Below are 22136 nucleotides of genomic sequence, written 5' to 3' on the forward strand. Positions count from 1 at the left end.
TTGCCTAGCTTTGTAAATGCTATTTGAACTGGTTTTAACATCTGTTTCCCTGATTAATTAATGAGTATAAAAATTATGTGATGCTTCTTTATTTTTATTGGAGCTGGAGTCATGTTTTAATTTTTTAAAAATATTTTATTATGTGAGACACAACTAAATCTTGGTTGCTACGGTCAATGGCATCCATAGCTCTCTCCTTTCTTGCTTATCTAAATGTAAGAGAAAACAGAGAACTCTCTGATCTAAGAATTATTCCAGTATATTTGTAAAAAAAAAAAAATGTTGATATTTGGTTTTGTCTTCATTTTCATTCCGTTTGCTGACTACTTTCATGGGGCATTCTCATTACCTGAACAGATACGTCCTAATACTTTCACCCCTTAAACTGCAATAAAGTATACTTCTACATTCTCAGTCACCCATTCACATAATAATCAACTAGTCCCAATGATGTACTAACTCATAAATCTTAAAGTCATTCATCCTAATTTCTGATTCTTCTTCTGATAATTCTTATTCTTCATAGCCTCAGTTTATAGTGCCACTGTACTTGCTCTTGAATCTCAGAAAGACTTCAGCACCTTAATATTTTCCAACAAGATTACTGACTCTCTTTTACTTTTCTGATGTGTTTTCTATCTCTACATTGTTGAAATGATGATGACGTGTCTGAACTGCTTTCTCATAACCATCTTAACTTCCTTTCTTGCACTTGTAGCTTTTCTTCATACCAGCAGACAAGATCCTAGTCCAGAATGATGACTGTATTCACTTTCTTTAGTGCTATGTAAAAGGAAGCTAATCACTATTTTAAAAACAAATCAATTAAAAAACACATCCTAAAACTTATTTGATTAGATGAGAATCCACATGAGCCACACATTTGTTTATAAATTTCTATTCAATTCAGTTCAGTTCAGTTCAGTCGTTCAGTTGTGTCTGACTCTGCGACCCCATGAATCACAGCACACCAGGCCTCCCTGTCCATCACCAACTCCCGGAGTTCACTCAAACTCACGTCCATCAAGTCGGTGATGCCATCCAGCCATCTCATCCTCTTTCATCCCCTTCTCCTCCTGCCCCCAATCCCTCCCAGCATCAGGGTCTTTTCCAATGAGTCAACTCTTTGCATGAGGTGGCCAAAGTATTGGAGTTCCAGCTTTAGCATCAGTCCTTCCAGTGAACACCCAGGACTGATCTCCTTCAGAATGGACTGGTTGGAACTCCTTGCAGTCCAAGGGACTCTCAAGAGTCTTCTACAACACCACAGTTCAAAAGTATCAACTCTTCGGCACTCAGCTTTCTTCACAGTCCAACTCTTGCATCCATACATGACCACTGGAAAAACCATAGCCTTGACTAGATGGACCTTTGTTGGCAAAGTAATGTCTCTGCTTTTCAATATGCTATCTAGGTTGGTCATAACTTTTCTTCCAAGGAGTAAGCGTCTTTTAATTTAATGGCTACAGTCATCATCTGCAGTGATTTTGAAGCCCCCCTCAAAATAAAGTCTGACACTGTTTCCACTGTTTCCCCATCTATTTCCCATGAAGTGATGGGACCAGATGCCATGATCTTAGTTTTCTGAGTGTTGAGTTTTAACCAACTTTTTCGCTCTCCTCTTTCACTTTCATCAAGAAGCTTTTTAGTTCCTATTCACTTTTTGCCATAAGGGTGGTGTCATCTGCATATCTGAGGTTATTGATATTTCTCCCAGCAATCTTGATTCCAGCTTGTGCTTCTTCCAGCCCAGGGTTTCTCATGATGTACTCTGCATATAAGTTAAATAAGCAGACAATATACAGCCTTGACGTACTCCTTTTCCTATTTGGAAGCAGTCTGTTGTTCCATGTCCAGTTCCAACTGTTTCTTCCTGACCTGCATATAGGTTTCTCAAGAGGCAGGTCAGGTGGTCTGGTATTCCCATCTCTTTCAGAATTTTCCACTGTTTATTGTGATCCACACAGTCAAAGGCTTTGGCATAGTCAATAAAGCAGAAATAGATGTTTTTCTGAATCTCTCTTGCTTTTTCCATGATCCAGCGGATGTTGGCAATTTGATCTCTGGTTCCTCTGCCTTTTCTAAAACCAGCCTGAACATCTGGAAGTTCACGGTTCATGTATTGCTGAAGCCTGGCTTGGAGAATTTTGAGCATTACTTTACTAGCATATCTGTTTTCATCTATAGTTTCATTCTCCATCCTTCCCTCTTAATTACAGCAGTTTATTTGTTGAATAATTTAATAACATCTATTTTATCTTTGAGTTGTTTATCCTACAGAGTTTTCCATCATCTTTTTTTATCTTTCTTTATCACATTTTTTAAATTTTAAATTTATTTATTTTACTTGGAGGCTAATTACTTTACAATATTGTATTGGTTTTGCCATATATCACCATGAATCCACCACAGGTATACACGTGTTCCCCATCCTGAACCCCCCTCCCACCTCCTTTCTTATACCATCCCTCTGGGTCATCTCAGTGCACCAGCCCTAAGCATCCTGTATCCTGCATCGAACCTGGACTGGTGATTCATTTCACATGTGATATTATACATGTTTCAATGCCATTCCCCCAAACCATCCCACCCCTGCCCTCTCCCACAGAGTCTAAAAGACTGTTCTATACATCTGTGTCTCTTTTGCTGTCTCACATACAGGGTTATTGTTACCATCTTTCTAAATTCCATATATATGTGTTAGTATACTGTATTGGTGACTTTCTTTCTGCCTTACTTCACTCAGTATAATAGGCTCCAGTTTCATCCACCTCATTAGAACGGATTCAAATATATTCTTTTTAATGGCTGAGTAATACTCCATTGTGTATATGTACCACAGCTTTCTTATCCATTCATCTGCTGATGGACATCTAGGTTGCTTCCATGTCCTGGCTGTTATAAGCAATGTTGCAGTGAACACTGGGGTACACGTGTCTCTTTCAATTCTGGTTTCCTCTGTGTGTATGCCCAGCAGTGGGATTGCTGGGTCTGATATATCATGGTATTGTTTATCATGGTCCCCTTTTCACTGTGTTATAAGTTGGGTGTGAAGATTTGTGTTTCAGGTTATTTCACTGATGTGTGTTCCATCAGGAGGCACATGAATTGTGTTTCACAATAGTAATATTCTGGTTTTATCATTACTTCTTCATTTATTATAAAACTAGGATATTGCCATTTTGAAGACTCTAGTTAATTGGTGCATTTTGAAAGTCATCATCATGGTACAACTACACAGAAAGACAGACACTATCCAGGTGCCTCCTGATGCTTCCATCAAGGAAACAAATCAATGAAGTATTCTTGAACCACAAGCCTTCACATCCAACTTGCAACACAGTGAATAGGGGCTCATGCTAACCAACACCATGAAATAGATGCAAGAGATGCAGGTTCAGTTCCTGAGTCAGGAAGATTTCTTGGAGCAGGAAATGGCAGTCCACTCTGGTATTTTTGCCTGGGAAATTTCAAGGACAATGGGGCCTGGTGAGCAACAGCCCATGAGGTTGTATAGAGTTGGACATGACTGAGTGATTCTGTAATACTAGTGCTCCTCTTCATTTATTATTTGGAATACTTTCTAAAAGGAAACTTTCTTCACCAGCTCTTTTGCTACCTAAAGGCAGTTCAAATAGAAAAGTGGAATAAATGCAATATTTTCCCCTTTATTTACCAGTTTCAGAGTTATCATTTGGTTCCTTGAATCCTTCAAAAGGGATAATGGGGCTATGTGTGTGTGTCATGATTTTACCATTATGAACTCATGAATTTATACATATCTGATATGCTTAAATCCATCAAAGCTTTCATGCTCATTTAGAAGATCTTTGGCCAGTGGAGATTCTTTAAAATGGCTGTTGAGTTTTTTTTGAGATGACCTTGGTAATACTTTCCTACTTTCTGCTATTCTAATATACTTACAGACTCATGCTTAGGTTATTATTAATGGAAATAATGTTTAAAGACCACAGTCTGTGACTTCAGTGGTGCTGATTGCTACTGGTATTTTTTAAATAGTTTCTAGGTCTTTAAGTGGACAGAGTTAGCAAATATGTATTATTTGATTTCTTTTTTAATATTTAGGGTGCATTCATGTTGATAACTCCTTCAATTCAGAACTGCAGATCTTAAACTCATAGAACTTAAACACTCAACCTTAGCTGCAAAACATTGTTAAGGCTTCACAAAATGAAATACATAAACCTAAAATTAGTTTTCTCTAATTTGAGGAAGGAGAGTATCTAATTTTAGGGAAAACTGATACTCATTTCTTTTTAAACTTTCCCTTTGAAAAAGAAATATTTCCAAAATCTCAGCCAGTCATTTCCCTAAAAATGATGTTGATGAGTTGTTTAAAATAGTAGCTAAAGAAGCTGAAACTCCAATACTTTGGCCACGCATTGCAAAGAGCTAACTCTTTTGAAAAGACCCTGATGCTGGGAAAGATTGAGGGTGGGAGGAGAAGGGGACGACAGAGGATGAGATGGCTGGATGGCATCACTGACTCAATGGACATGAGTTTGAGTAAACTCTGGGAGTTGGTGATGGATAGGGAGGCCTGGTGTGCTGCGGTTCATGGGGCTGCAGAGAGTCAGACATGACTGAGTGACTGAACTGAACTGAAAATCTTTGGGTATATTCAGTGAGCATCAAAATACAATAGATGGATAGCATGTTTTGATTATGTGATTAATAATTCATTTACAAAATTATAATCAAAGTACAGTGTTGTAACAGGATTATGTTAGATTCTCTAGTGTGACTTTACCCTACAGTTTAGAGGAATCTACATTTGAATAAAAATATACACCCATTGCTTCCAACTAATTCTAGCATTAAGCTGTAAAGAAACTATGTTAAAGCTCCCATGACTCCTGAATATGTTCTTGCTTTGTCTACAGATAAAAAGCTTTTGACTTGAGGAAATTAGTGGTAGATTATTTTTGTTATAGTGATTTCTTACTTTCACATGACATATTTTTTTTTTCATTTGATAAATATTATTGGGTGCATAATTTCCAGGAGGCAATGTTCTAGATGCTAGGGAAATTATAGCAAAAAAGTCTAATAATACCCCACCTGCTATTGGACTTAATGGAGACATGATAGAAAGTCTGTCAACCATCTAATTCATATGTGTCAGCTGTTTATAAGACAAAATAGAACAGAAAATGGGAATGAGAGAGACTAGATTACGGGTGTTACTCTAGATAGGGTGTCAGGGAACACCTGCTGTTTGTACTATATTCATAATTCTGATACCATTTAAAAAAAAATCTCAAAATCAGCAAGAGTCTAGCTGGCAAATATCCACCTAATAGCTCGGATTCCTGCCAGTTAATAAGAAACACTATGGCAAGAGATTAGCTTTCAAAGTGTAACCTGATTCACAGGCCATATGAGATTTGAATAATGTGCTTCTACGTATAGTCATTGTACAAACATTGCTTGGTATATGGAATGTGCTGGGCACTGTGATTGATGCTAAAAGTACAGAGAAAAATAATATAAACCTTATGCTTAAGTTCAGGAACAGAACAGTTGGACAAACCTGGCATGTGCGTCTTAGCATCCCAAGTTTACTGAATAATCACTGGGAAAGAAGTTAAATCTTTTTATTAAACATTTTCAAAGTCCCTGTAGATTATTTTACTGTGGAGTCAGAGTTAAGAATGAATAACGGGGAGAGGAATGCAGTTGTAAATTACTGTTTCAGCATCTACCAACACAATTTCACTAGTGTTTCTCACTTGCAGTTCCTAAGGCTACCATAAGACAACATTCTCCTTTCTCTGCTCTTCCAAAAATATCCGCAGAGTTTTCAGGTCACTAGAATGCAGTATTCTGAAGCTGCAAATGGAAGTTTTATAGTCAGGCTTTTCGTATGTGACCTGACAACCTCTATGACTCTGAACTCAGATTGGCCTTTCATCTATGGTTTCTGAGCCACAGACCTCTTCTGTTGCCATTCTGTTTTCTTTTTCAAGCAAGAAGTTTAGTTTCATAGCAACTGATATATTTATTTGTTGCATTTGTTCTCTTTTTACTAAGATTCTTCCACAAGAGTAAGGAAGAGTGATTCTCCATGATGCCTACATCTTTACTGCAAGTACCTTTGAATATGGACTTCCCCAGGGCTCAGTGGTTAAGAATCCACCTGCAGTGCAGGAGCCATAGGAGACACAGGTTCAATCCTGGGATCTGGAAGATCCCTTGGATGAGGGCATGGCAATCCACTTTAGTATTCTTGCCTGGAGAATCCATGGACAGAGGAGCCTGCTGGACTACAGTCCATGTGTGTGTGTGCATGCTAAGCCGCTTCAGTGGTGTCCATCTCTTTGCAACCCTATGGATTGTAGCCTGCCAAGCTCTTCCAGGCAAGAATACTGGAATGGGTTGCCATACCCTCATCCAGAGGACCATTCCAACCCAGAGATCAAACTCATGTCTCTTACATCTTCTGCATTGTGAGGTAGGTTCTCTACCAGTAGCACCACCTGGGAAACCCCAAGCTACAGTCTAGAGGGTCGGGACTGAAACGACTTAGCATGCACACATGTACTTGTGTATATATTAGGCTACTTGGCAAAGGGAAATGAAGATGGCAAAGGGAAATGAAATGGCAAATGGAATTAGGTTGCTAATTAGCTGACATTTAGATAGGGAGATTAGCTTGTATTATCCAGTTGAGTTAATTGTAATCAAAAGGGTCCTTAAATATGGAAGAGGGAGAAGAAGAGTCAGAGTGGTGTCAAGTGAGAAATACTCGAAAGGTCTTTGCTTCTTTTGAAGGAATGCAGCCATAGCCAAAGAATGCAGGGAGCCTCTAGAAACTGAAAAAGAAAGAGAACTGAACTCTCGGTTAAAGCTTCAATAAAGGAACATAGCTCTGCAGGCACCTTTATTTTAACCTGGTGAGACCCATTTTGGACTTTAAACCTCTAGAGCTGTAAGATAATACATTTGGTTGCCTCAAGCCACTGAATTTATGGTAATTAGTTATAGCAAAGGAAAGGAAACCAATGCATTACCAAAAGTTTTTTGTTTGTTTTTTAATTGAAATATATTTCCCTGGTGGCTCAGAAGGTAAAGAATCTGCCTGCAGTGCTGGAGACCTGGGTTCGATGCCTAGGTCAGGAAGATCCCCTGGAGAAGGGAATCGCAACCCACTCCAGTATTCTTGCCTAAAGAATTCCGTGGACGGAGGAGCCTGGGCAGGCTACAGTCCATGGGTCCCAAAGAGTAGGACGTAACTGAGTGACTGTTGCTTTAGTTCTCATAATTGCTTTGCAATGTTGTGTTGGTTTCTGCTATACAACAATGTGAATCAGTCATATGTACACATGTAACCCCTCCCTCTTGAGCCTCCCTGCACATATCCTACCCCTCTAGATCATCACAAAACACCAAGCTGAGCTCCCTGTGCCAGATAGCTTCTCACTAGATATTTTACACATGGTAATCTGCATACGTCAATGCTACTCTCTCAATTCACCCCACCTTTTCCTTCCTATCCTGTGGACTGATTCAAGGGTCTTAATTCTGGGAAACTGCCTCCAGTATAAATAAATTTTGCAATAATTTTTCCCATTAGATACAGTGGTTCATCCAGTAAGTAAGCCTCCATAAGTTCATTCATTACCATTCTGCTGTTGCTGCTGCTGCTAATTCGCTTCAGTCGTGTCCAACTCTGTGCGACACAGACGGCAGCCCACCAGGCTCTGCTGACCCTGGGATTCTCCAGGCAAGAACACTGGACTGGGTTGCCATTTCCTTCGCCAATGCATGAAAGTGAAAAGTGAAAGTGAAGTCGTTCAGTCGTGTCCGACTCTTCGCGACCCTATGGACTGCAGCCTACCAGGCTCCTCCATCCATGGGATTTTCCAGGCAAGAGTACTGGAGTGGGCTGCCATTGCCTTCTCCATCATTACCATTCTCAGTTCAGTTCAGTTCCGTTGCTCAGTCGTGTCCGACTCTTTGCGACCCCATGAATTGCAGCACGCCAGGCCTCCCTGTCCATCACCAACTCCCGGAGTTCACTCAGACTCACGTCCATCGAGTCAGTGATGCCATCCAGCCATCTCATCCTCGGTCGTCCCCTTCTCCTCCTGCCCCCAGTCCCTCCCAGCATCAGAGTCTTTTCCAGTGAGTCAGCTCTTCTCATGAGGTGGCCAAAGTACTAGAGTTTCAGCTTTAGCATCATTCCTTCCAAAGAAATCCCAGGGCTGATCTCCTTCAGAATGGACTGGTTGGATCTCCTTGCACTCCAAGGGACTCTCAAGAGTCTTCTCCAACACCACAGTTCAAAAGCATCAGTTCTTCAGTGCTCAGCCTTCTTTCTTCACAGTCAACTCTCACATCAATACATGACTACTGGAAAAACCATAGCCTTGTCTAGACAGACCTCAGTCGGCAAAGTAATGTCACTGCTTTTCAATATGCTATCTAAGTTGGTCATAACTTTTCTTCCAATGAGTAAGCATCTTTTAAGTTCATGGCTGCAGTCACCATCTGCATTCTAGACATCCCCAAATGTGGATGTGTTCACAATGTATATAGTTTAGACTGTGGCATATCCATTATATTACAAAATTGAGTTTAATCCTGATTAAGAACAAGTCCAGTAAAGGATTCCCATATAGTATGTCAAATTTTAGAAGAACTGGTTATATTATGTCATATCTGAGCAAAAATTTCATGCCAGAAGTCATGCTGATACTGCCAAACTTTGTACTAATCAAAGTTGCTGACAAAGCTAAGGCTAAGTCAGCAACAAAAGAAGGATTTAATTCTTAGCGGAATTAGCAGATAATAGTTTATATACTGAATTTTAAAGCTTTCTTATTTAACTAAAGTAGACTTGGATGATGATGAGGTTGTCCATTATTATCTCTGCTTTAAATGTGAAAAATTTGAGGAACTATTCAGGAGAGTGCTTCCTGGATTTATTTTCCATTTTTGCTTATTGCTTTTCAGAGAAAAATTAAAGTTTAATCATAGATTGGAGTAATGGAATCAAATAAAAGTGAAAAAATGACTCAAAATTCAGAGGTGAAACATTAATAGGATCCAAGAAAAACTCTGAACAAGGTTTTAACTCCAGAGCTTCTGTAATGACTGAAGTAGAACTAAGAAAACTTGTGGTGGAGAAACTGCCTTTCCCCAGTCATCATGAAACCAGGAATCCAGGTCCAAAAGGTCTGTTATGCTTAAAAAATTCTCTTCAATGGTGATTAAGTGCAAAAGTAATATAATAAAACAAGAACTAAAAGGTAGAGATTTCAATCATAGCTCTGGACTTCTCTCAAACACAATCAATGTTTTTCATTCCCTGCATCTCAAATTATTCCCCAGGAGAGGACTGGTCTTCTGAAATCCAGAAATTACAGTTGCCTATGTTCTTTTCAGATAGAGCTTACAGGGGAAAAACATAACTTCTGTGAAGTTTGACTGAGTAGGTATTTTCTTTGTCTTTTGCTTTTTCTTCCTTGAGGATTAGTGGAAGCCCTCCTCACTGAGACTTAGATCTTGCCAGTCAAAATATGCATTTTTATCCCTCTAGAATGCTAAAGATTTTGAGAAAACAGAGATGTCATTATAGGAAATGAATTCATGCATGTGATTGTGCACTAATTTATCTTAAAAACTTAATGGGCAATTTCTATTATATTTTGATTCTGTAATGGTCCAAGTAAATGTGGCTTTATTTTCTCTTGGACACTATGCCTCTGTCATTTGATGCCAATTTGGGACAATAAGGGACAACTGGCAATGCTTTTCCTTAGGAGAAAATAACTGTTAAAGAATATTTAATACATACTTCATTTATATTTTCCTACAAAATTGTACCTTAAAAAAAAGATAAACTACCAGTTCAGTAAACTTCAACTATTAATGATCTTTGATAATACCACACTGGTTTAAGTACTCATTCTGTTTTAAGGAAAAATTAAAAAAATTTTTTTGGATATCTGTGTTATATAAGTTTCTAGGGGTACCATGCTACACCTTGGCTGCCTGGAGTTGAGAGGTTTTCTATTACTGACTCTATTTTCCGTGTTAAACTAAGCTCATCAGTGACTACATCATACTACTTTTAAGAAGGACTTTAGCTTACTCTAAATTCTTCCTTGCATCATCTTTGTACAAGAGAAACATCTTTCTGAAATGTTCCCTTTTCATAACCAGCACAGAGAGGTAAGAAACATGAAAGCATTTGTCTTAGCTTTCTAGGGCTGCCATAACAAACTAGGTAGCTTAAACAGTAGAAGTGTATTTACTCAGTTCTAGAAGTTTCAGGTCTGAGATCAGGTTATCCATAGGATTGATTTTTTCTGAGGCCTTTTTCCTCGTGTATAGATAGCCGTTTTCTCCTGTGTCTTCACAGCAGCTTCACTTTGTGCATGTCCGTATTCTAATCTCCTCTTGTTAAAAGTACATCAGTACTGATAGATTATGGCCCATCCCTATGAGCATACTTAACTTTAATAAACTCCTTAAAGGCTCTGTCTTCAATACAGTCACATTTTGAGATAAAGAGGTTAAAACTTCAACATATGGGTTAGGGAAGTTGCACAAGTTAGCTTATAACAGAACTCTACAAAAAGCCTTTACCCTTTAGTTTTATAGCTAAAGAGCTTTTTTCCTGGACTATTCTCCTTCTTTCTATTCTTGGTCTCAACTGTAGAATAAGCACTCAAATTTGAATTGCATTGATTACCTTGTAGACAATCTAGCACATTCCCCAACTACCTCATTCTATATTTTGTTCAAATTTGTTTTTACAGGATTACTGTTTTTTTCCCAAACTGTGATATTTGTGTGCAAAGTCTTAATTTTTGGAATATATATAGTGACTTATTCTATGCTTTCAAAAAGCTTTCTGTAAGTAAATAGATTTTTTTAAGGTAATACATTTTTAAAGATGAATAATTCTACCCCACAGGGCTTCCCTTGGGGATGCAACACTAAAGAATCTACCTGCAATACAGCAGACACAGGAGACCCAGATTTGATACCTGGGTCAGGAAGATCCCCCGGAGGAGGCCATGGCAACCCACTCCAGTATTCTTGGTAGGAAAATCCCATGGACAAAGGACCCTGGTGGGCTACAGTCCATGGGGTCACAAGGTTGTGCACAACTGAAGTACTGAGCACACATGCACGCATGCATGCAACTCTGTACTTTATGTAGGTGAACTGCCACAGCTGTGATGGGGAGGATGAGGACTGGAAACAAAATGAGTCAGAAAAATGCCATAGCCCTAAAAGTTCAAGAAATCCATATAAAAATTAATGAGGTAAATGGTTATCACAACCTTCCAAGTTTTTCATGTTAAATAAACACGTTTTTATCCTATATGTTAAATTTTAAGTATCCTTTAAAATATAACCACAACAATTAAAGATAATACATTTCTAGGAATTTTTTCTTGAAAAGCAATAGAAATTTTATCATACACTAAACAATCACTATAAAATAAATTGTAAGTTTTGTTATTTTTATCTCCCTCCCTCCCTCTGTAAGAAGATAGATCTACAGAGCTAAAGGTTCTTATTACATAATAAATGCACTTAAATTTGATAACCAGTCTGTCTCCCTTTCCGTTTCTTTTCTCTTTTCCATCTTCTGCTATGATTATCGGATATCTCAAAATAGGAAACCTTCACATGAGTCAACTTCTGTTTTCCTCTGTAAGTCAATAAAATCCTGCTTTAGAATGTGAGAATCTTTGTTATTCTGTCAGTGCCACAGTGTCCTCAGCAGGACATGCCTCAGCTCTGGAGTCAGAGTCTCTCATTTATTTTCCACAAGTGGATCCTTAAGAGATGACATCACTATTGCTCCTCCTCCCATTAGGCAAGAAGCTGTCTGTACCTATGAAATTACAAGAGATTTGTCAGTTTCTAAAATAGCAGGCTTCCTCTTCAGCTGTGGTATATTGCCTTCAGAAATAATGTTAAAATAACTACTTCATTTAGATGGAATAGAGTATTAAGTGTTTTTTCACATGACTGCCAGATCTAGGATGTCATTGTTCTAGTTTTTTTTTTTTTTTTCAAAATAGTGTTTATGAGTGAAATTCTCATTATGAAAATGTCTAGTTTGGTTATAAGAAAGTTAGTATAATACTGATTCACAAAGAAACACAAATGAGGTGCTCAAATACTTTATGTCATCCAAGTGGCTCAATACAGTTTTGGAAAAGTGTTCTATATTGACTTTTAAGCATTGAAGACAGTCTTAACGTGAATGACTTAAGATGATAATTCAAAAAATGTATTTGATTTCAAACTTCCTTTTAGCAGCAAAATATTTTTGCTACATGAAATCTTAAATGCATACATGTTCTGTTGCTTCAGTTGTGTCCAACTCTTTGCAACCCTATGGAGTGTAGCCCAACAGGCTCCTCTGTCCTTGGGATTGTCCAGGCAAGAATACTGGAGTGGGTTGCCATGCCCTCCTCCTGGGGGTCTTCCCCATCCAGGGATTAAAACCGTGTTTCCTGTGTCTTCTGCATTCCAGGCAGATTCTTTACCACCGAGTCTCTGGGGGAAGCTCCAAAATCTTAAATAAATAGATATTCATATCTCTATCCTTTTTTATAGGAATACATATTATATTGTGTATTTCACTTATAATAAAAATGTGGGGTATTCTTGAAGTTCTGCTTTATACTTACTACCCTGTTCTTTATTTCATTCTTCATTGTGATCTCTGAAAAGTCTTTTTTATTTTAAATATCTAAGGCTGTGGGGAATAGGTTTGCTTCTCAGCAAATGAAATTATGTGTTTTAACAGCATGTATGAAAAAACACCCTAACATAGTAGCATGCCCTTGTGATTCTAAGTTGGAATCAAGCAAAATGCAGAATAAGAGAAAGTTTCTCAGTACCCCAGTCTTCCACTTTTGTGAACTTCTGGTATTTTCCTCTAAATTTTGCCCTCCTGAGATACATGTTGTCAGATTTTTCTCTCTGAAATGATTGGAATTTTTTTCCAGTTTCTTAACTTACCACTTTTAACAAATTTCTGCTAAATATGACCCTTATCAAGAATATTTGTATTTGAAAAGCAACAGTCTCAGAAGTTCTAAGAGTAGAATCCAACACCTCCATCAGTGGTGGATAAACTTGGCTTTGGGTGTTAGGTAGAAGCTTTCCTGGGGCTTCCCATATCAAGTTGCTGGAGATGTGGGCTTCATTATCTGTTCATTTCCCTGACCTTACTCATCTCCTCACCTTTGCTACTTTTATTCTACATATGTTACATATATAAAAGTTGCTGTCACATAAAGATTTGAACTGTTCATAAAAATCTGGGAATCATTGGATAGTATCCCTACAAAGTTGCATTCTTAGAGTTTCTGTCCCCATAAACAAAACTCCATCTCAGTTCAGGCTGCCACAACAGAACACAATAGACTATATGGCTTAGACATTAGAAATTGATTTCTCACATTTCTAGAGAAAATGTCTGCATGGTCGGGCTCTGGTGAGGACACACCTCCTGGTTTGTAGATGGTCATCAAATCTCTGTGCCTGCACAGAGAGAAGTCAAGTGTCTCCTCTTTTTATAAAAGCACTAATACCACCATAAGTGTCCCACTTTCATGACCTAATCTAACCATAATTACTTTCAAAGGCCCCACCTCCAAATATTATCTCATTGAGGGGTTAGGGCTTCAGTATATAAATGTTGGCAGGGATACCACCATTCAGTACATATATTCTCAAATATCAACAATTGACTCTAGAGCCTGCTTATCTCCTATTCACTCATTTACTTGTCTTAGTGTTTGAGTGTCTCCTGTGGAGGCATGGCTCAGCAGTGACCTGCCATGGGGACAGGAACTCTGGCTGCAGCAGACCTGGGAGGCAAGGCATGTGGCATAAGTAATCTTGAAGGAGGTTGCCATTAGCCCAACTATGGAGTCACTGAGCAGATGACCCACAATCTGCAGAACAATTATACCAAAGAAGTTGTCAATTGTTTAAAAAGTTCTAGGGCCCACAACAGATTTCCCAACCTATGGATCTGGCAAAAGGACTGAGAACACCCAGGGAAACAGACTCTTGGAGGACACAATAAAACCATGTGCACACCAGTACCAGGGGAAAGGAGCAGAGCCCCCACAAGAGACTGAGCTAGACTTGCCTGTCAGTGCCTTGGAGCCTCCAGTGGAGGTGTGGGTCAACAATGGCCTGCCATGAGATCAGGGGCACTGACTACAACAGTCTTGGGAGCCACAGGGTGCTGGCATAAGTCCTTTTGAAAGAGGACACCATTACCCCCATAACCCCTACCATGGTGGCCTCAGGCAAAACTACAGGGAGAGAACACAGCCCCACTCATCACCAGAAAATTAAAGATTTACTGAGCATAGCCCTCACACCAGACAAAGACCCCATTTTACCCATAGCTAGTCCCTCCCACAAGTGAGCTTCCACAAGCCTCTGATACTTATCCATCAGTGGGCAGGGAGAATGAAAAACACAATCACAGAAAACTAACCAAACTGATGACATGGATCACAACCTTGTCTAACTCAATAAAACTATTAGCCAGGCCATGAAGGACCACTCAAGATGGATGGATCATGGTGGAGAGTTCTTACAAAACATGGTCCACTGGAGAAGGGAATTCACTTCAGTGGTGAATGGAATTGCTTAATGATGAAGAAGCCACTTCAGCATTCTTGCCTTAATAACTTAATGAACAGTATGAAAAGATAAAAAGATGTGACTGAAAGATGAACTACCCAGGTCAGTAAGTGCTAAATATGCTATGGGAGAAGAGTGGAGAAATAGCATCAGAAAGAATGAAGAGTCTGAGCCAAGGTGGAAACAACACCCAGTTGTGGATACGACTGGTGATGGAAGTACAGTTTAAAACTATAAAGGACAATATTGCATAGGAACCTGAAATGTTAGGTCCATAAATAAAGGTAAACCGGAAGTTGTCAAACAAGGGATGGCAACAGTGAGCATCAACATTTTAGACATCAGTGAACTAAAATGGACTGGAATAGGTGAATTTAACTCAGATGACCATTATATCACCTACTGGGGGAAGAATCCCTTAGAAGAAACGGAGCAGCCCTCATAGTCAACAAAAAAGTCTGAAATGCAGTACTTGGATGCAATCTCGAAAATGATCTCTGTTCATTTCCAAGGCAAACCATTCAGCCCCAACCAGTAGTACTTATGAAGCTGAAGTTGAACCATACTATGAAGACCTACAAGAGCTTCTAGAACTAACACCCCCAAAAGATATCCTTTTCATTATAGGGGACTGGAATGCAAAAGTAGGAAGTCAAGAAATACCTGGAGTAATGGGCAAATTTGGCGTTGGAGTACAAAATTAAGCAAGGCAAAGCCTAATAGATTTTTGCCAAGAGAACACACTGGTCATAGCAAATACCCTCTTCCAACAATACAAGGGAAGACTCTACACATGGACATCATCAGCTGGTCAATACCGAAATCAGACTGATTATATTCTTTGCAGCCAAAGATGGAGAAGCTCTATACAGTCAGCAAAAACAAGACTGGGGGATGACTGTGGCTCAGATCATGAACTCCTTATTGCCAAATTCAGTCTTAAACTGAAAGTAGGGAAAACCACTAGAGCATTCAGGTATGACCTAAATCAAATCTCTTATGATTATACAGTGAAAGTGAGAAATAGATTGAAGGGATTAAATATGATAGACTGAGTGCTTGGAGAACATTGTACAGAATGCAGTGATCAAGACCATCCCTAAGAAAAAGATATGCAAAAAGGCAAAATGGTTGTTTGAGGAGGCCTTACAAATAACTGTGAAAAGAAGAGAAGTGAAAGGTGAAGAAGAAAAGAACAGATATACCCATTTGAATGCAGAATCCAAAGAATAGCAGGTAGAGAAAAGAAATCCTTCCTTGGTGATCAATGCAAAAAAATCGAGGAAAACAATAGAATGTGAAAGACTAGAGATCTCTTCAAGAAATTTAGAGATACCAAGGGAAAATTTCATGCAAAGATGGGCACAATAAAGGACAGAAATGGTATGGACCTAACAGAAGCAGAAGATATTGAGAAGAGGTGGCAAGACTACACAGAAGAACTGTACAAAAAAGATCTTCATGACCAAGATAATCATGATGGTGTGATCACTCACCTAGAGCTAGACATCCTGGAATGTGAAGTCAAGTGGGCCTTAGGAAGCATCACTACAAATAAAGCTAGTGGAAGTGATGGAATTCCAGCTGAGCTTTTTCAAATCCTGAAAGATGATGCTTGAAAGTCCTGCACTCAGTATGCCAGGAAATTTGGAAAACTCAGCAGTGGCCACAGGACTGGAAAAGGTCAGTTTTCATTCCAATCCCAAAGAAAGGCAATGTCAAAGACTATTCAAACTACCACACAATTTCACTCATTTCACACACTGGCAAAGTAATGCTCAAAATTCTTTAAGCTAGGCTTGACGAGTATCTGAACCATGAACTTCCAGATGTTCAAGCTGGTTGTAGAAAAGGCAGAGGAACCAGAGATCAAATTGCCAACATCCATTGGATTATATAAAAATAAGGTAATTCCAGAAAAACATCTACTTCTGCTTCATTTACTGTGCTAAGGCCTTTGACTGTGTAGATTGCAATAAATGGTGTAACATTCTTCAAGATTTGGGAATACCTGATCACTTTACTAACCTCCTGCGTAACCTGTATGCAGGTCAAGAAGTAACAGTTAGAACCGGACATGCATTGGACTGGTTCCAAATTGAAAAAGTAGTATGGTAAGGCTGTATATTGTCACTCTGTTTATTGAACTTATATATACAGTATATGTGAAGTCATGCAAAATGCTGCACTGGTTGAAGCACAGGCCAGATTGAAGATTGCCAGGAAAAATATCAACAACCTTAGATATGCAGATAACACCACCCTTATGGCAGAAAGTGAAGAGGAACTAAAGAGCCTCTTGATGAAAGTGAAGAGTGAAAATTCTGGCTTAAAACTCAACATTCAAAAAATGAAGATCATGGCCTCCGGTCCCATCACCTCATGGCAAATAGTTGGGGAAACTGACAGACTTTATTTTCTTGTGCTCCAAAATTACTGCAGTGATTCTGGGTAAAAGGAAGAGGTTATGTAGATGAACACAGAGGACTTTTTAGAGCAGTAGAATTATTCTGTTTGATAGTGTAACTGTGGATATATGTGAAATTGCTCAGTCATGTCCGACTCTTTGCGACCCCATGGAGTATAGCCTACCAGGCTCCTCTGTCCATGGGATTTTCCAGGCAGTAGTACTGGAGTGGATTGCCATTTCCTTCTCCAGGGGATCTTCCCGACCCAGCGATTGAACCCAGATCTCCCACGTTGTAGACAGACACTTTACCATCTGAGCCACCAGGGAAGTCCAACTGTGGGTATATAGCAATATGAATTTGTCTAAACTCATATGATTGTATAGCACAGAGTGAACTTTAATGTGTGGTATAGAAACCTTAATTACAAGATATGACCTTACTAGTAAAAAGAGTCTTTGCAGATGTAATTAAAGATCTTTTTCCCCATATCTTTTTGGGGAACAAACATTCAATCCACTCTAGATAGTATCATTTGTTGTCACTGTTGACACTTGCTGAATTGTATCTAGATATATTAGAAATACTTTCTCTGCTATTCAAAGTCTAGTCTCTGTGTCAACAGCATGAACATCCTCCAGGAACATTTTAGAAATGCAGAATCTCAGGTCCCACACTCACGTAATTGAGTCCAATCTGTATGTTAACAAAATCTTTACTTGTTAATATGCACATTCAAGTTCAAGAAATCATGATTTCTCCAACGTAGCAAAGAGTGGAACAGAATCTAGATAAACAGAGAAATTAGGTATCTATATAAATTGGAAACAAAAAGAAGATAAGTGTTACAAGTCTTATGAAAATAAGTGACAGGCAATTTACATAAATTGAAAAGCAAAGGAAGGTGAATAGTTTAATGAATTCAGAGCGCAGAACTCTGGCAATCTATAGAGGAAGGAAAACTTGATCAACTGAGTTATACAAGAACAAGAAACCTATCCTATAAATAAAGCAGTGAACTTTGCTGGGGTCAACTGCATCTTTTTAAACTGCCTTCAGATCTGAAGTGCCTCAGAATCACCTGAAGATCTTGGTAAATGAGATATTTTGATGGGTACCCTCAGAGTTTCTGATTTAGTAGGTGTGGAGCAGGCCCCATAAGTTTTAGTACTAACATGGTCCCAGGTCAAGATGTGTGCAGGGACCACACTAAAAAAGTTCTGCTGAGATTTACTTAAAACATCTAGATAAACATGCTCGTAAAGGAAAAACACCTAAGTTTCTTGAGTTTCCAAAGTTCCTCAAGTAACTCCTTCTTTTCATATTTCTTTTAAACAAAATATGACATAATATTTTCCTACTTAGAAATTGATGGTTGTAGAAATGAAAGCAAAGTTTAGATGTGGAAGATCTGGGCTTATAAAGGCAGGACTTTCTTGAGCGATCAAAATTGTTAATATTATTGTTCAACAGTGTTTTCTGTCTTTTTTTATAAGAACTGCCATGATGTCTTGGTAAGCACTTAAATAGTATTTTCAGATACTTATAAATGGAGACCTAGTCTTGGAATGTGGCCGTTAATGAATGTTGCTGAATATAATTTTAAATAACCTACCATAGCTTAGATGCCCATAGCAGATAATTCAAACCTTCAGAGATATATTTTGAAATTTTTTCTAAATATTTCAAAACCTCGTTCAAAGATGTCCCTAATAGAAAATTGAAGAGCTCTCAATGGCAGAAATGTAGGCATTTCATTATTTTGGTCAAAATATTTGCATTGTTTTGAAGTCAATTAGACCTTCTGTTTTTCTAAAATGTTTTAGCCTTTATTTCCGTAAGGGTATTTCAGACTTCAAGATAAGAAGCCATTAGAAATTGAACTAAGGAGAGATGTGGAAATATTTCTTGAATTTGAAGTTTTGACCTTTATTCATGGTCAAGAATTCAAAAAGTAGTCAGTGAATTTTCAAGCCAAGACATTTGCTTTCTCTGAAATATCCAGGAAGCAAATGTCTCTTATAAGAAATCATGTTTCTGGCTGATACATAAAAGTATATCAATAAATAGGATTTTTAGTATTTGCATATATCATCTACAATTCTCTAGAGACTCAAGAAGATGAACAAAGGATTTGAATTTTTTAATCATTTCTTAACAAAACAGACATAGAAAATATATTCATATCAAAAGGAATTAGAAAATGTCTACTTTGGTTCCCTGGAATATTTATAGTACAACTAGTGATTATTTTGTGTATCCATCACTAACAGGTTTAGAAAGCACTTAACAAATGGCATTGAATAAGCAAGTAAGCAATTTTTGAGCAATTCAGAATAGAATGAGTTCTTCAAACCAGTACAAAAGAAACACTTGTGAGGCCACTACTGCTAGCAGAGTAGCTCCATTCTTGTATCCATTCCTAAGATCCAACCAGTCCATTCTAAAGGAGATCAGCCCTGGGTGTTCTTTGGAAGGAATGATGCTAAAGCTGAAACTCCAGTACTTTGGCCTCCTCATGCGAAGAATTGACTCATTGGAAAAGACTCTGATGCTGGGAGGGATTGGGGGCAGGAGGAGAAGGGGACGACAGAGGATAAGATGGCTGGATGGCATCACCGACTCGATGGACGTGAGTCTGAGTGAACTCCAGGAGATGGTGATGGACAGGGAGGCCTGGCATGCTGCGACTCATGAGATCGCAAAGAGTAGGACACGGCTGAGCGACTGAACTGAAGTCCCTTTTTTCCCTGACTTTATTTTCTCCAATGGGAGATTATTAATAGAAATAGTTAAATATAATATTGTTGTCCATTATAATACACAAAATTTTAGTGAAATAAATAAACATGTGTATATTTTATTTGGATGGACTTTCACCAACATCTTAGTGATTTTTAAAAATAATATTTCACGTAGAAATAATTTTTGTGATATTTTGATAAATGCTACTAGTTGATTATGATCAGGATGATGAGCAAGGATTACAAACAAGATTTTAAAAATAGGACAGATTGCCATGACATATATGTATTAATAGCAGATATGTTCTTTAACATATGCTGTATATGTAATATAAAATATATGTATATATGATACACCATCTTTATAGTTGCTGTACATTTAGGCAAAATTGTTATTTCTATTTAAAAAAAAATTTATAAAAAAGCAAACTTGTTGTACTAGCCTGGGTTCTAATGTAACCAAAAGTAGAGTCTGGCTGCTTGCCACTCCAAAGCCAGTAAAGATGTAAGGTTGGTGGAAAGGAATGTTTGCTTTATTCTGGACATCAGCAAAAGGGGAGGTTTGGGGAGGGGGGATGCAAAGGGTAGACTCCTGTCCAAAGACCCTTAATAATCAGTGGACAAGAGCTTTTATAGGCTGAGGGAGGGGACTATAAGCGGAAACAGTACAGTCAGCTCTGACTGTTAGGAAGTTGGTCATCAGTAGTCTGACCAGCATCATCTTGATTTCTTACATACAGCTAATATTCAGTTTCAGAGTTGATTTGTTTCCATTTCTTGAGGCCATTTCTTGAAATTGTGGTAGTTTATATCATCGTTATAGTCTGGTCATCATCCAGTTAACTTCTCTACCAGGTAGGAGTTTCAGTATCTGTAAAATAGCTCACAAGATATAGCTCAGAATATTATCTGAGAAGAAGCTGAAGGTCCCTGACTTCGCTGAATGACTAAACTATTACTATTTTGTCCCTTTGACTGTTTTCCTTTATTTCTGCATTTTCTCACTTCCCTGATTAAACGTATTCTTTGACCTAAGTTTTTCTATAGGCAAAAGGCAGGTGAAGGACTTGGGGGCAAGTGCCATAGGGACCTGCTGTGTTTCACTAAGATGGTTAAAAATATTTTTTTTCTGAATGAAAAATAAAAATTTCCCATAGGATTATCAGTGACTAAAAAGGAAATTAAAGTTCAAATATATTAAAACCTTTATTTAAATAGAACAAAATTACATTGTTATGTTCAAATGAAATTCTAATGAATTATCAAAATCATGAAGGAAATCATGTTTATATGTTTTGCTTCCAATAATGAGGAAACAATACTTTGAGTAGTCTTATAACAAAATATTACCTGTGTTCTTTCTAGCTGGTCCATTTCCAATTTAATACATATTTTACCTTGAATGTCTTGAAAAAAATATATGCCACATTTGTATATCATATCTAAATGAGAGGCTAATAAAACATTGTAATCTTCACTCTAATCATATTACTGTTCCTGTAGTGTAACAATAGAATGCTAGAAAATAAAATTGCAGGACACAAACCTCAGGTGTCAACTTGTCACCATGTTACACTTAAAGTAGTTATTAAAATCATTAAGCTATCAACTCCTGAAGTTTGGATGCACCAAATATAGAAACTTGATTTAATTGCTCACAATTTTATTTTGAGTGAAAGAAAAGGAGGGGGAGATGAGAGTGGATAAAGCTGTATATTTGAAAGATACTTGTAAAGTCCTCCTTCTATCAAAATTAGATGAAAAACTAATTTTCATCATAAATATTGAACATATGAAATCTTGTTTGTTGAAATTAGATTTCTTATTGTCTTCACATATGGGGGGGAAAAATAAAAGTACCTAATTACCTGCACAGCTTGAAGGAAAGCTCAGAAAATACTAAATAAAAAGTGTAAGACAGCTGCCTTGATATTGTACAATGTTTCTACTTTTAAAATTAAACAGAAAAAAAACATAGTTTTTTTTTTTTTGTAGTCTATTTCAGTAATTGATTGATGAGTAGGATTGTCTCTATAGAATATAACTTGTGCTGCTTGTAATTAAATGTCCAATATAGCAGTGCAGCCTATGAAAAACACTTATTAAAATCATTCAATTTTCTAGCTGCCCCTTTTAGCCTTGAATATTTGTGCAGAAATCAATGTTACTTAATGAGAAGGAAAAGAAATAAACTTGAATTCAATATTAGATTTAGAATATAAATATAAAATTGGAATTATTATTTTTTATTCATCTATATTTTAATTTTAAAGTGAAATTTTGTATTTTATAATTATATATATGTAAAAATTCATTT

Source organism: Oryx dammah, unplaced genomic scaffold (assembly GCF_014754425.2).
Source record: "Oryx dammah isolate SB20612 unplaced genomic scaffold, SCBI_Odam_1.1 HiC_scaffold_27, whole genome shotgun sequence".
Lineage (NCBI taxonomy): Eukaryota > Metazoa > Chordata > Mammalia > Artiodactyla > Bovidae > Oryx > Oryx dammah.